The 12,085-nt window shown below is 42.5% G+C and overlaps 1 long non-coding RNA gene across 1 annotated transcript; it reads left to right on the forward strand.

Moving 5' to 3' along the window:
- Positions 1 to 2,726: 2,726 nt before the first annotated feature.
- LOC123363618 lies at positions 2,727 to 9,892 on the forward strand. The gene is made up of 3 exons (XR_006576830.1): positions 2,727 to 2,859; positions 7,287 to 7,354; positions 9,253 to 9,892. It is a non-coding gene; the product is annotated as an uncharacterized LOC123363618 (long non-coding RNA).
- Positions 9,893 to 12,085: the final 2,193 nt, after the last annotated feature.

Genomic DNA, 12,085 nt, shown 5'->3' on the forward strand with positions numbered 1-12,085 from the left:
CAGTGACAACACGTTACTGGTCTGGGTTGAACCACCTATTTCTTTTTAATGAAAATCCCAATGTTCAGGGGTATGCTTGAAAAAGGCTGCACTTCTTCAATGTAGGTTTTCCACTTAACTTGGAAACTGGGAGCCCTAGAAGGGAAATTAATGTGAGTGTTCTCCATTTCTAGCCAGTTTGCACATAGAGGTGAATACTATTCTAGCAAGCTTCAACACCATTATCCAGTAGTACAATGTAAATTTAGTAACTCTTATTCTCATGCTCAAGAGGCAGGAAGGAAGCAGTGTTTTCCTCCATAACCTAAATTTCTCACCCACCAAATAAATAAAGTTGCTCAATTCCTCTTCTCCCCCATGGGCCTAATGCAAGTAGGGTGACCAGATGTCGCGTTTTTAAAGGAACAGTCCCATTTTTGGGGACTTTTTCTTATATAGGTGCCTATTACTCCCCACCCCTTGTCCCGTTTTTTCACAGTTGCTATCTGGTAACCCTAAATGCACGGTTCCCTGCATTTCATCACCACCTTCCCATATAGTTTATCCCCCATTTCCCATGAAGGCCCTATGTCTTCCTTCTGGCTCAAAATCATTATGAAAACATAACTGATATTCATTCCTCTGGAGACAGTTGAGATATGTAAAGCATTGCCTCCCTCCAGAGGGCAATGTGATGTCTCTTCAGTATTTACAGTGTATACTGATCCAGAGGAATTAAGTGTGACTAAGAATGCCAATATCCCTTCTACCGGACAGAGACTGACCACTAAGCCACAGGCACCAGCCCCTATATCCAACTTTGAAGGAGGGTGTTTCCTGAATGCCCAGATAGCAGATGTACCATACCGTAAGCGAGAGGTGAGCCTGAGGCACCGTTTCAAGGAACCATCCCAAGGAACTGAAAGACAAGACAATACTCACTGAGACCTAGAGGAAAGTTAACAGATTTATTTTTGTGGACCTCTATAACAGAGCCTTATATCTTGCATCAGATCCTGTGGATGCCTTAATTTTCCCAGTCTTGAGATCTCAAAACTGTCCTAGATGCATGTGCAAGTCAAACATCCCATCCCAGGCTCTACAAAACCTAAACAGATATCCAGCAACATCATGCTCAGTCTTTTGCTGATCAGTCAATCAGAGGCACCCTGGCACAGCAATATCCTGTCTGCACCCTCTCTGGGCTCAGCAGTACATTGCACTTCTCCTGCGCTGAGGGCAACAGAATACGGACTCCGTCATACCCTCACTGAAAGACCCTTAAACCAGCTGGCAGGGCAAGCAAGGTGCCCTCACCCTCCTACCCCCGCACATCCCTCGGCCCGCGCCGCTTCCCGCAGCCCCCATTTGCCTGAAGCGGCCAGTGGGAGCCAGGATCCGCCAAACCAGTGGATGCAGCAGGTAAACAAACCGGCCCAGCCCACCAGGGTGCTTACCCTGGCGGGCCGCAGGCCAAAGGTTGCCAATCACTGCCCTAGATATTAAACCCAGCCCTGGTTGCCACCCACTCCACCTGGAAGAAGGGTTACATAAAGAGTTTGGAGAATTGCCAGTAATGGTCTGCCAAGCACTCGATTTAACCAGGTCCTGGGTTATAGAAAACGGTTGCTGCTGATTCAGAGCACTTCGAACCTAAACTTCTGAAACACTGCCATCTTGTGGTAGTTTTGTTACCTAGCACTGCTTAACGTAATTCCTTAATACCATGGTCCAGAGCAGAAGATTCCCCCCTCAGTAGAAGATCATTCTTGTCACTAAGGTGAAAACCCTCCATAAAAATCAAAGTTTAAGAAGTTTGGTTACAAGTACAGTGAAACCCCGCTATAACGCGACCTTTGGGGTCCAAAAAATCCCATTGCGCTAAATGCGGGGTTGCGGTATAGCGGGGTTTCAAATCAGTCAGGTGGTCCCCAAAGCGGTGCATTGAGGTGCACCGCCTAGTGCCCCTGGTGCCTAGTGGCCAGCAGGGGAGAGGAGCTGTGGCTCCCCGCCTGCTGGGGACAGAGAACTCCAGGGCTGCGGGTGCCGGTGCTCTCTGTCCCCGGCAGGTGCAAGGCCTCGGCTTCTCTCCGGCTTCAAGAGGAACCACGGCTCCCAGCCTGCCGGGGACAGAGAGCACCGGTGCCTGCAGCCCCGGAGTTCTCGGTCCCCGGCAGGTGCAGGGCCCGGCTTCTCTCCCGCTTCAAGAGGAGCCGCGGCTCCCCGCCTACTGGGGACAGAGAGCACCGGCGCTAGCCGCCTCGGAATTCTCTGTCCCCAGCAGGTGTGGGGCTGCAGCTTCTCTCCCCTGCCATGGTGTTGGGGACCATTGGTACAGTATCATACTGTACCTTAAAGGGGAGCCAACCTGCGATCGCGTTATATGCGATTTTGCATTATGGCGGGGCGCGTTATGGCAGGGTTTGACTATACCATTCACTTCATTCACGGAGACATTTTCAGCACTGATAAAAGAATATACATGTTCTTCTGATTGACCATGAGCAGTAGACGCATATGCGCACATGCAGTGGCATTGAAAGTTTGGGGTTTAATAATACTGCCTCAAAGGAACTGACAAGTAATAAGAACTATTGAGTTATGTACATACAGTACATTGACATCTTAGCCAGGAGCTTTAAAGACAGCATACCAGTGTTGAGATTACATGATTGGCCCACAAGGGGGGCTCAGTGAATTACACACGCACACACTTGCACCCCTCTTGAAAGGATAGAAAAGGGGAAGTGAGACCAAGGAAACCAACGCGCCTTATAGTCAGAAAATCCCATACAAAAGAGTCCTTGTTAAAATGAAGTTACTAGACACAAATCAGTGATTTGAGCACCTGTTACAAAAAAAATCCAACATTCCTGAAAAGTAAGTGAGAATTCAGGGTGGGATTATCGGGGGTGGTGAGATAGATCTTTTGAGTAAGGACATTATGATACTTTTATTAAAAGTTGTCTTCAAGACTGCTTGGTTAGTTGTTGACACTTTCCTTGCTTTGGCCATTGTTGATCTCCATAGTTTTATTAGTGGAGCAATGAAGGTGCTCTTGGATGAGTGGACAAATTGGTATTGGTAAGAGGAGCAAGTGTTTTAGATACGTGATGTCTTGCTGGTCCTGGAAGACAACAGTTAAGAGTGGGGCTATACAATGAGAACCTGTGATAGTTTACTTGTTGCTTGAAAGGTGTTCTCTTTTTTAAATAAAATATACTTTGCTTCTCCCTGGCAGTCAATATGTCAGATAAGAGAAGCAGGCTGGATACATGGGAAAGAACTCAATTATATGCCAACTTCTTTGTTATCTGCTATGATGGGAGGGTCAATACAAGAACATTACATGACAATACAGCAAATGGCATTTTGATGAAATACCATGTTTTGTAGTCAAGTATCAGAGAGGTAGCCGTGTTAGTCTGGATCTGTAAAAGCAGGAAAGAGTCTTGTGGCACCTTATAGACTAACAGACGTTTTGGAGCATGAGCTTTCATGGGTGAATACCCACTTCGTCGGATGCATGTAGTGGAAATTTCCAGGGGCAGGTATGTTTTGTAGGGCTTCCTAAGCATCATGTTGGAACTTGAAGGCAGTTCTCTAATCCAGTAGGTTAATGTTATCCATGACCCGCAACACACTGAAGAAAGAACCTACAAAACAGGGTAGTTTACTATTATTCCAAGTCCTATATTCAAGTGCAATATTTTGGTCCTCGTTATCTATAACATCACCCTTCTGTGGACAGACTGTGGGGCTTCAACACATCTCCTCTGGGGGTGCTCCTACAGTACATAGGCTAACAGAAAAGCTCTTACCTCTTTTCACCCCATGTGGTGTGTCAGGAATGTTGGATCTTTGTAGTCACATATTCACAGACAAGGGCAGCTCCCAGACGGCTGCACTTGGCAACACAGTATGGGAGTAGGTGAGCATCCCTCAATGGTGAAAGAACAGGTTAAGGACTATTTAGAAAAGTTGGATGTGCATAAGTCCATGGGTCCAGATCTAATGCATCCAAGGGTGCTGAGGGATTTGGCTGATGTGATTGCAGAGCCATTGGCCATGTTATAGGTTTCACCCCCACTTTGAACCTTAGAGTACAGATATGAGGACCTGCATGTGAACTCCTAAGCTGTATTACCAGCTTAGATCTGGTTTTGCTACCACCATTCCCAAGTACTAACTCCCTTCCCTGGGTAGTCTTGAGACACTTCCTCACCAATTTCCTGATGAACACTGATCCAACCCCTTGGATCTTAACACAAGGAGAATTTAACCATCCCCCTTTTTTTCCCTCGCCAATTCCTGGTGAGTCCAGATCCAATCCCCTTGGATCTTAACACAAGGAAAAATCAATCAGGTTCTTAAAAATAAGACTTTTAATTAAAGAAAAGAAAGGTAAAAGAAAAAAACCTCTGGGAGAGATTAGCATACCAGCTACTCTCACAGACAACAGATTCAAAACACAGAGGATGTTCCCCTGGGCAAAACTTAGTACACAAAAGAATTCCCAATTTGATTATTCCTCTAATTGCACAAAGAAAAAGTCACAAAAGAAAATAAACATAAATCTATGTATTCTTTTCTAAAACTTACTACTTTGATAAGAGGCTGGTTCCTTGATTTTTTTCCATTCCGGCTGAAACTGACCAAGACAAAGGGAACTTCCCTCCTTCCTTTTGAAACATCCTGTTCCCCCATTGGTTCCTCTGGTCAGGTGTCAGTTAGGCTAGGTGAACTTCTTAACCCTTTACAGGTAAAAGAGTCATTAAGCCTTAACTATCTGTTTATGATAGTTATCTTTGAAAATTCATGGTGATCAGGGGAGGTCCTATACGATTGGAAAAAAGGCAAATATAGTGCCCATATTTTAAAAAGGGAAAAAAGAGAACCCAGGGAACTACAGACCAGTCAGTGTCACTTCAATCCCCAGCAAAATCATGGAGCAGGTGCTCAAGGAATTCATTTTGAAGCACTTGGAGGAGAGGAAGGTGATCAGGAACAGTCAACATGAATTCACCAAGGGCAAGTAATGCCTGACCAACCTGATTGCCTTCTATGATGAGATAACTAGCTCTGTGGATATGGTGAAAGTGATGGATGTGATATATCTTGACTTTATCAAAGCTTTTGATACAGTCTCCCACAGTATTCTTGCCAGCAAGTTAAAAAAGTATGGATTGGATGAATGGACTATAAGGTGGATAGAAAGCTGGCTAGATTGTTAGGCTCATTGGGTAGTGATTAACGGCTCGATGTCTAGATGGCAACCGGTATCAATGCGGTAACTAATGCATCCAAGGGTGCTGAGGGATTTGGATCCAAGGGTCGCTCTTGGGGCCAGTTTTGTTCATCATCTTTATTAATGATCTGGATGATGGGATTAATTGCACCCTCAGCAAGTTTGTAGATGACACTAAACTGTGGGGAGAGGTAGATATGGTGGAGGGTAGGGATAGGGTCCAGAGTGGCCTAGACAAATTAGAGGATTGGGCCAAAAGAAATCTGCTGAGGTTCAACAAGGACAAGTGCATAGTTCTGCACTTAGGAAGGAAAAAATTCCATGCACTTCTACAGGCTGGGGACCGACTGGCTAAGCACCAGTTCTGCAGAAAAGGACCTAGGGATTACAGTGGATGAGAAGCTGGATATGAGTCAGCAGTGTGCCCTTGTTTCCAAGAAGACCAATGGCATATTGGGATGTGTTAGTAGGAGCATTGCCAGCAGATCGAGGGAAGTGATTATTCCCCTTTATTCGACACTGGTGAGGCCACATCTGGAGTATTGCATCCAGTTTTGGTCCCCCTGCTACAGAAGGGATTTGGACAAATTGGGGAGAATCCAGCAGAGGGCAAAGATAATGATTAGGGGGCTGGAGCACATGACTTACAAGGAGAGGCTGAGGGAACTAGGGTTATTAAGTCTGCAGAAGAGAAGAATGAGGGGGGATTTGATAGCAGCCTTCAATTACCTGAAGGGAGATTCCAGAGAGGGTGGAGCTAGGCTGTTCTCAGTGGTGGCAGATGACAGAACAAGAAGCAATGGTCTCAAGTTGCAGTGGGGGAGGTCTAGGTTGGATATTAGGAAACACTATTTCACTAGGAGGGTGGTGAAGCACTGGAAAGGGTTACCTAGGGAGGTGGTGGAATCTCCATCCTCAGAAGTTTTTAAGGCTCGGCTTGACAAAGCCTTGGCTGGGATGATTTAGTTGGTGTTGGTCCTGCTTTGAGCAGGGGGTTGGACTAGATGACCTCCTGAGGTCTCTTCCAACCTAATCTTCTATGATTCCATGGCCCATCCCCACCCAGACCTATATGCACATTCCCCATATGTCCAAGCCTATCCAGACCCTGTAGGACACATTATTGTGATGCCCAGGTAGTGAAGAGGTCCTCACAAAGCAGCCGGTCTGGGCTAAGCCCCTTTGCTGGGTTAAGGCAGTGCAGTTATCTTTGGTGGACCCTCCATATTACCTCACTACAGGACATATTTCACACTACAGTAAAAATGTTTGCATGAGTATCCATTTCTGTGTTTGAAAGCTATCAAAATGGGTTCATCTACCAGAAGGGTTTAAAATGCTGTTAAGTCAAAGTTCACAGAAATGTTTTTTCTTAACAGTGTGAAATACTGCTGCTCTCACTGAGGGCTACATAGGTTGGCCCACTGACATCTACCAAGTCCAGATCCAATTGCAGGATCAGGGCCTAAGTTTTCCCAGACGATGGAGCCTCACTTACACTTGATTGCACCTGCACTCACCACCTGTAAAACAGGCAGCTTTGCCCATAAAGGCACATTTACACATTGCATGTGCCAATATTGTGGATGCAACTTGGAAACCAACGGCAGAAAAGCTGACCCTAGTTGTAAGCGTTCAGCAAAATTTACTTGGCCATATCAAAGAATGGGGGTGAATTCACAATTAAACTGCATCTGTGTCAAATGGTATTTTCCCCAAACCATTTTTTTCTCTTGCTTTGCTGTCTACCTGAGACAAAATTTGCTTCTCTTTCATCACAATAACTTAGAATACTTAATAAAATATCATTGCGTTACTATATTTCTTTTATATTGTAATTTATATCAGATGACCAGGGTTTAAATCATCATGCCACTGGAAAGTCATAGGTAGGTTGCATTAAAATAATTTTTCCCCAAGTGCAAGACTTATGGCAAAACTGAGGTTAAAATCTACAGGGGAAAAATAACTAGCGGATATTTGGAAGTGTGACTTGTACATCTGGAATTAGATTGACAGTAAGGTTTACAATTCCTGCTATGTTATTTTTTCTCTTAAGGCTCATGAAACTTCAGATGCAATCCTTCAATCAAAACTCAAACAGCTGGCTAGACAAGCACTGGATAGGTGAGTACTTACAAAATACTCATGCAAATCATTGGTATCGGGTTACAATGCATACTTTGAGAGGGATTCTCTGGTCCACTCTGTCCATTTTGTGTTGCTCAGGTAGCACAAAGAGGATGGATTCTGGCTTGAAATGGCCCATGAAGAGTTCTCCTTTTGGAGGAGAACTCCCCACTGGCATAAAGCTGACAGAAGCAGTTCCTGTGTCTACTGCTCCAGGGGTATGGTGATATGCTGCGGTAGCGAAAGGACAGGCTAAGAGTAGAATGGAGTTTCATAATGTCAGTTCTCTGCTGACACTGTGTCCCCAGCAGCATAAATTATAGCAGCCCCTTGGCTACTCTAATTAATGCTGGGGTCGATCCAGCACTGAGCCAAGCCCTCCCCTGCTCTGAGTGGAGCTTTGATACAGGAGAAAATTGAACTCTTTAGTTTACTCTGTATATATATCTGTGTATATATAGTAGATTTAGTGGGCTAGATTCCAATCTCAGTTACACAGGTATAAATCCAGAGTAACTCCACATAAATCAACAATGTAGCTGAGATTAAAATATGGTCTGTAGTGTGCTGAGTTCTGGAAGATATTATTTCAATACCCTTGTCCATCTCAACATGATAAATGAAATCTCTTCATATCCACATGAATAGTGAACATCCTAATGGATTTTGAGTATTCTGTTTGGGTTCCAAAACATACGTACATTCTCACATAAATCCTCCAACTAGCATAATTTTAAAAGCAACAGAAACTTGAAAATGAATTGTTCCTAAATTGTTTTATATGCTAATTACTTTTGGTGTATTTTTGCCATTCTTACTACGGTAGAAAGTAGAGAGAGATACTGGCATCAGGAACTTCCTGAGTGTGCATTTCGTATGTACATGAAGTGACTTCCTTAGCAAGAGCAAAATAGATGTTTTGTTTACGTCTCTCCATCTGATGTTAATTATATGGAGTCATGAACAAGCAAATAAATAATTAAACCATACATTTGTTGTTGCTGTAAACAAACACAAAATATTTGTTTTAGAGCGGAGGCACTGAAAGAATCTATGTCAAAGTAATCTCAGAAAGACAAACAAACTGCAGCTAAACAAAATCAGCCAGTCAGAATGTTCTTTCCAATGGGACCTGATTTTTCCTTGAATGATAAGTCACAGACAATCAGAGCAGTGCAAGCTAGTGAATCTCAAGGTCAGAGAGACACCACAGAGGAGATTGAAGTGCTCAAGTAAGATAGAGTCCATGTAAATCTAGTGCAAAGCGCTAGATTGAGACATAATTGGGTTTTTCAAGGGGAAGGTTTTGTTTTTGTTTTGTTGGTTGCTTTTTAAAGAGGTGGGAGAAATATTTCTGTAGCACTCATTACCACAGTACAGTAGAACCTCAGAATTATGAACACCTCGGGAATGGAGGTTTTTCATAACTCTGAAATGTTCGTAACTCTGAACAAAACATTATGGTTGTTCTTTCAAAAGTTTACAACTAAACGTTGACTTAAAACAGCTTTGAAACTTTACTATGCAGAAGAAAAATGCTGCTTTCCCTTTATATTTTAGTAATTGATGTTTTACATAGAACTGTACTGTTTGGGGGTTTTTTTTTGTTTTGTTTTGTTGTTGTGGTTGGTTGGTTGTTTTTTTCTGTTTCTGCTGCTGCCTGATTGCATACTTCCAGTTCGAAATGAGGTGTGCGGTTGACTGGTCAGCTCATAACACTGAGATTCTACTGTATTGAAAGCTAACGTTCAAAAAAATAATCTCTTTGTAAGTGAACGCAGATGGCTCCTTGTAAGACAGCATTCTTTGTAAGGTGTATTTGATAGCGAATTTAATTCTTCTAGCGGATTAAGTATTTTTTCTGTTATCTCTGTGTATTCATTATTTCTTTACAGAACATAGATGCCACACATTTCCTACCTGAATGAATGTATCATCCAGGAGCCTGATCCTGTGAGCTGCAGAGATCCTTGTAAGATTTACAGAGTTCTCTCAAGTAAAATTGACTTGAGTGGGAATTAAGGGTGCTTCTCCTCTTGCAGGATTGGTCTTTACTTAGGCCCACTCCTTCTTGCCTTGACTTTGATGGGAGTAGGATCAGACAAACAAATTGTAGGTGCTTGGTGTTCAACAATTAATAGATAATATCCTGATTTCAAATTACAAGTATTGAAAACTCCATCATATGCATCTTAGGTTATGTCTACTACAGTGACAACCCACAGTTTGGACTGCAAGGGTGTGACTACAATACTGCACTGTAATTCTCCTCTGTGGGTGCTGCACATGCAAACTAAAAAGTTCTTAATTTGTGTTAATGTAGTCCTGATAATGTGAACCGGGAACTTTTTAGTTCACACCCGCAGCATCCTCACAGAGGAATTACATTGCAGCATGTTGTTGCATACTGGTATTCATATCCCCATAGTCCAAACTGTGGGACAGTGCAGTGTAGGAAAATCCTTCCAAAGGACACTGTCTGGACAGATGCGCTCTGCTTACATTTTCAAACAGATATAGGAATGTAAGAGTTCAGTGGAGGTTAGTAGTGCCCAGCTCTGTGCAGGTTTGGGTCCTAAAACTTTAAGGCCTGATCCAAAGCCCACTGAAGTCAATGAGAGTCTTTCCACTGGCTTCAGTGGGCTTGGATCAGGCACTAACAATATAAATATGTTTGTGCAGGAAAAGTTGGACAGTTTTATGAACCAGTTTCGTTTTAAAAACAAGTTTCCTTTTTTATCTTAACTGAGATTTGTGAAATGTAAACCTTTCTAAAGCTTCAAAGAGAACTTCACAGTGCTTTAAATCCTACATATCTTTTGTTTTGAAAATATTGTTGTTTTTTTGACTACCTATTGTTCAGCAGTGGTCACTGAAACGTGTTATGGTCACATCTGACTTGTATTGTAAAATAGCCCCCATCTATAGCTCTGTGTGAACTTGACTATCTCTTTGCAAACATACTAATAAATACATCCAGTGTTATCATTCACACCTTTACTGTTTGACTAAATGATTAAAAGTGGATGAATATGAAAAAATCATCTCTTTAAAAAGTGCCATATCAATTGTTAGTATATATAAAGTAATAACATTGTGAAAATAGACATTTAAAGACATTGTTGAAAGTATATTTAAACAAATGTATTTTACCTTGGACCTCAATGGTACAGATTGGTGTGCAGGCCGCAGACCATTGTACCCAGGGCGGCTCCAGAGCTTTTGCTGCCCTAAGCAGCGGGAGGGAAAAAAAAAAAAAGCCGTGATAGCGATCGCGATTGACAGCAGCTCCACCATGCCGCTTTCTTCTTTGGCGGCAATTCGGCGGCAGGTCCTTCCCTCCGAGAGGGACCAAGGGACCCACCGAAGTGCCCGACGTGCCGCCCCTTCCCCTTGGCTGCCCCAAGCACCTGCTTGCTGAGCTGGTGCCTGGAGCCGGCCCTGTAGAGGTACAAGCAGAGGACCATTGGTCTGCTTTTATGTGTCTTTCCAGGATTGATGCCCAGGTTTTTTGATATACCCTGAAGTTTGTCAGAGATTTATTTGCAAAAACTTTGTAGTAAGGTCAAGCCAGCTGTCTTGCTGAATACAACATTAAATATTACTGAATACATGATGCAGCGCTTCTCTGTTTTACATTTTCTTAATCAGTATTTCTAAACTGATTTTATATTTTAAATGTACTCTTAAGCCTGTACTCATTCCAGATTACTACATATTTATCTCACTGAAATAAAGACATTATTTTAAATTAATCAGTCACAGAGGATTAGTGTGTTTGTAACAATGTTCATTGCTTTTAGAAAAAGGGAACACTAATTTACTTTGTGTGATCTCCATAACAATAGACATATTTATGAAATTTCACCAACTTTAAAAAAATATGTTTCCAAAGATTTAAGGCAAAACAAAGGAGTTTATAGTTTACTAAGGTACGGATTTTGCTAGAGGGTTCTCTTAAAACTCGTTCATCAAATAGTCAGAAGTAAAGAAAGGGAAACTCCTTTGCCCAGCTATCTGGAAGGAAAAGAGTGTTGTCCCTTTAAGGGCTCTCTTCAACAGGGGGTGAAGGGAGAAAGGGATGGACAGAAAGGACAGGAAGACTTTGGAAGCAAGTTTTTTATACTATAGTAATTAAAATTAAGATAAGTATTTTAGATAAGGGTGGTCTTTTGAAGGATTTATTTTAAAAACTATATTTCTGAAGATGCAAGCATTTAAGGCTAAAGATGAATACTCAGATTGTGCATCTAAAAATCTATGCAAGGATATTTTAGAGATGTGATTTTATAATCTTCACCAGCTCCTATAGACTAACATGTTCTGAGTAAATATTATAGAAATGCACAACTGTTTTTGTCAGTAATTTCGGAAACTGACAGTATATACCTGGGGTTGGCAAATGCCTGTTAAATGGCTTCATTACCACTTTAATGGCTCTTTAACAGTTTCAATGTTGTGGTAATAGGTCTGGCAGGCTGGAAGCCTTTTTTACTTTTAAGTTACTACATCCCCTCAGGAGGAAGACTCATCAAACTGGAGCAGCCAGCTGTGGGAGCCTGCAAAAAGAGTCAGGCCAGGGATAGGAAGAGACGGAGGCAGTGGTGAGCTGCAGCCGGTTCGCATCGGTTCGCGTGAACAGGTTGTTAAATTTAGACGCCCTGTTAGAACCGGTTGTCCCGCCTGGGACAATTTGTTCTAAAAGGGCATTTAAATTTAACAAGTGCT

Source organism: Mauremys mutica, chromosome 2 (assembly GCF_020497125.1).
Source record: "Mauremys mutica isolate MM-2020 ecotype Southern chromosome 2, ASM2049712v1, whole genome shotgun sequence".
Lineage (NCBI taxonomy): Eukaryota > Metazoa > Chordata > Testudines > Geoemydidae > Mauremys > Mauremys mutica.